The sequence below is a fragment of the Silene latifolia genome, chromosome X (genome assembly GCF_048544455.1).
Source record: "Silene latifolia isolate original U9 population chromosome X, ASM4854445v1, whole genome shotgun sequence".
Lineage (NCBI taxonomy): Eukaryota > Viridiplantae > Streptophyta > Magnoliopsida > Caryophyllales > Caryophyllaceae > Silene > Silene latifolia.
In genome coordinates this window covers 54,343,349-54,347,425 of record NC_133537.1, presented here as the reverse complement: position 1 = coordinate 54,347,425, position 4,077 = coordinate 54,343,349, and the positions used below count along the sequence as shown (strand labels likewise).

General features: G+C 38.8%; 1 non-coding gene across 1 annotated transcript; it reads left to right on the top strand.

The window, feature by feature from the left end:
• Nucleotides 1-1,665: 1,665 nt before the first annotated feature.
• Nucleotides 1,666-1,772, top strand: LOC141624924 (small nucleolar RNA R71). Its single transcript, XR_012534727.1, has one exon. It is a non-coding gene; the product is annotated as a small nucleolar RNA R71 (small nucleolar RNA).
• The last annotated feature ends 2,305 nt before the right edge of the window (nucleotides 1,773-4,077 follow it).

Here is a 4,077-nt window from a genome sequence, read left to right as displayed (position 1 = left end):
GATTAAAAGTGATTGTTTCATCTCCCACTTCAAGGGTGAGTTCTCCATGTTTCACGTCAATCAACCCTCCCGCGGTGTGTAAGAAAGGTCTTCCTAAAATGATAGGAATGTTAGAGTCTTCTTCCATGTCAACAATAACAAAGTCCACCAGGATGAAGAACTTGCCAATTCTCACCGGCACGTTTTCCCAAACCACTAAAGGTGTATTCGTTAATCGATCCGCAATTTGAAGCATGATATTAGTGCACTTAAGATTTCCCATTCCTAACCTTTTGCACACCGAATATGGCATGACACTCACACTTTCCCCAAGGTCACATAGAGCTTTGTTGATTGTGGTGTCGCCAATGGTACATGGAATAGAGAAGCTTCCCAGATCCTTTAGTTTTGGAGGTGAACTTCCTTGTAGGATGACACATCTCACCTTAGTGAAAGCAATAGTCTCTAATTTCCGGATGGATTTCTTCACTGTAAGAATATCTTTCATGTATTTCGCATAGGCTGGAACGTGATTGATTAATTACGTAAATGGAATTGAGACATCCAAGTTCTTGACAATCTCCTTTAAACTTCCCAAGTTGTTCATCAAACTTAGGCTTAGCTTGATGACTTGGAAATGGAAGCCGAATCACAATAGGCTCTTTCTCTTTAGCCTTCTCTTCATTCTCCTTTGAAACTTCTTGAATGGTGGGTTCTTCTTCTTTCTTAGAGTCTTCAACAACTCTTTCCTTGTCACTAGCATTCACAACATCTTCATCAACGGGCCTCTTCGGCCCTTCATACCTTGTACCACACCTCAAATGGATGGCACTCACCGATTCTTATCTTGGGGGATTACCTTGAGGTGGTAATTGCCCCGTTTGTCATTGTGAACTTGAAGATGCCAATTGAGACATTTGGGTCTCCAACATCTTTGTGTGAGCTAGTATGTTGTTAATGGTGATGTCTTTTGCTTGGCTATCCTTTTGCATTTGAGTGAAAAACTCTGGTTAGTTCTTTTGCATTTGGAGGACCGCTTTTTGAACATCAAACCCTTGGTCATTTGTTTGATTGTATGGAGTTTGGTTTTGATAACTTTGGTTTTGATTGTAAAAGGGTCTTTGAGCTTGGTTTCTCATTGGAGGTGGGGTGTATGTTGTTTGAGGGTTTTAAACAGTTTGGCTTTTGTATGAGAGGTTGGGATGGAATTTGATGTTTTCATTGTAATAGTTGGAATAAGGGGTACCACTCTTGTATGCTTGGAAAGCATTCACTTGTTCACTTATTCCCTTACATTCACTTTGGTCATGTCCCAAAGTTCCACAACTCTCACATACTCCACTTAGAATTGATGAAGATGCCACCATGGCATTAACATGATGCTTAGGCAATTTGGAGGCTTCTTCAAGCTTAGCTATAGCCTTCTCAAATTTCAAATTAATGGTATCAATATGAGCACTAAGTTGAGCACCCAATTGAGTAATAGAGTCCACTTCATGCTTTCCTCCTCTAGTAGCCTTACGAGGTCTACTATATTGTGAGTTATGGACCGCCATTTCCTCAATCTGGTTTCATGTTTGATTATCATCAACTTCGGTAAACATACCATTTGATACCATATTGAGAATCTTTTGGGAGTCTTCATATAGACCATTCCAAAATTGTTGTACAAGGAACCACTCGCTAAGTCCATGATGTGGACAAGATCGGCAAGTATCCTTGAATCTCTTCCATGCTTCACATAAAGATTTCTCATCCCTTTGTTTGAACCCGGTGATTTGGGCTCTCAACATGTTAGTCTTCTCCGAAGGATAGAATTTCTTGTAGAAAGCAAGTGCCAATTTCTTTCAAGAGTCAATACCAAGAGTAGCCTTATTTAGGCTCTTTAACCATTGTTTTGCGAAACCAATCAAAGAAAAAGGAAATAAGACCCATTGAATTCGGCCTTAAGTAACTCCGGTTTGAGAAATCGCATCACAATAGTCACAAAAAGTCTCCATATGAGAATGAGGGTCTTCACTAGGCATCCCCCCAAATTGACCTCTCTCAACTAATTGTATAAATGCGGATTTTTCAATGAAATTACCGGTTAAATGTTGTGGTATGGGATTACCATTTGGTAGGTTCTCCTCGGTTGGTACGGAATGTGAAGAAAATTAAGGCATTGTGGGTTGATTTTGTGGTTGGTTATGTGTTGCGTTATCCTCTCCTTCTCTTGCAAAAGGATTGATGAACTCAATGTTATTTGGTTGAATGTCCACAATCTCACCAATACCTCTCAAAGTATTCCTAGCAAGTCTTCTATTGTTGGTCAAAGTTCTTTCAATTTCAAGATCAATGGGTAACAAGTTACCTTGTGATGACCTAGACATGCAAAATATCAAACAACATGAAAACAATTAGAACAAACCTTGGGGAGTTTGACTTCGCCAAGGTAAAGAAAGACACAACTAAAAAACAATCAAAGAAAGTCAAATAAAATTAACACCGTCCCCGGCAACGGCGCCATTTTTGGTCGGTGTATAGATTTTGGTTACGTGTCGCTAAGAGTTACCTAGACCCAAACAATATTTATAACTTCACAAACTACTCTACTTTTAGTAAAGAGGTAAGTAAAGGTCGGATCCCAAGGGACGGGTATTGATGTAGGATTTATGATTGCAAATGGTTGTGTCTAAGGGTGTCACAATTTGGGTTGAGGTAAGAGATCAACTAAACTAAATAACAATGCAAACAAAATAATGAAAGCAAGGAAGCTGATTAAAATGAGATGTAAACAATTGATTAACGGCACTAGGGTGTCATGGGTTCATAGGGGATTCATGGGATTTGTTCATACAAACATATTTTCTATTAGATGCAAGCAATTATTGTTGTGATGGGATCGAGTTAGTGTATATCTTACAATCCCTAGGAAGGTTTGGGTCCTGGAGCCGAATCAATTAGATTGTACAACACCTACAAGTCGACTTAATCTTCCCTATCCAACTATATGCACGGTCTAATGAGACTCGAGTTGGTTTATGTCTTACAAGTCTCATTAAAAAGGTAAGTGATGGGTAAAAAATGCAAGGATTCATAGCCTCGCATTTCATCAAACATAACATGTGCATAAGTTGAAATCACAACAAGCAAGCAAATTAATTATGAAAACATATTAGATTAAGCATGAATCAATCCCCGTGTTGGTTTTCCCTAATTCCCCATTAACCCTAGTTAAGGAAACTACTCACTCATTATCAAGTTTAACATGCTAACAAGGTTGTCAATCATACAAGCAAGGCAAAACATGATGAACAAATGAAGATTATTAACAATAATTAAAAAGGATTAAGAGATAATTATACCTATAAATATGATTCCAAATAATAAAACAAAGAATAATAGAAGTACTTGATGATTGATGGAAGGTTGTCAATCCTCCAAATAAACCCAAATAATCTTCTAATTACCCAAAATAAATGATGAACAAAAGAGAAATTAAGGAATGATTAAGAAATGAGATTTGTATTAAGAATTGATTACAAGATTAAGAGAGTATTAGGACTTGATTAAGATAAGATTAAGATCCTATTAAGATGATATGCCAATCTAGGTAGTACAATGGGGTATTTATACTAGAGATTAGGTACAAAGATTAGGTTTACTAAGGGCTTAAATGACTATTAAGACCCTTAAGAAAAGTTGAGGAAGTTCTCTTCTCCAAGGAGATGCTCATCTCCGTTTTGGTGGTCTCCAGAAGATCTGCTCGTCCCGAGCGTCTAGGCAGCAGCGACGGTTGGTTCTGCATGGGGATCCGAGCGGATTGCTGTGAAGACGCTCAGATCATTTGGCCTCAAGACGAGCGTCTTGGCATCGGGACGCTCGGATTGTAGCAGGGAGACGCTCGTCCTGGGCAGGGAGACGCTCGGATTCCTTCACAGTCACTTCTCTTCTTTTCTTTCCTCAACAATCCTCGGGGATCTTGTTGGAGATGCAAGGATCCTTTCATCATTGCCCAAGCTACTTTATTTCCTACATAGGGCTTCTAGCATTGTCTTCCCTTTGATGCTTGGTCATTCAATTTGATAAATTTAGCTCCATTTTGCCATGAAAATG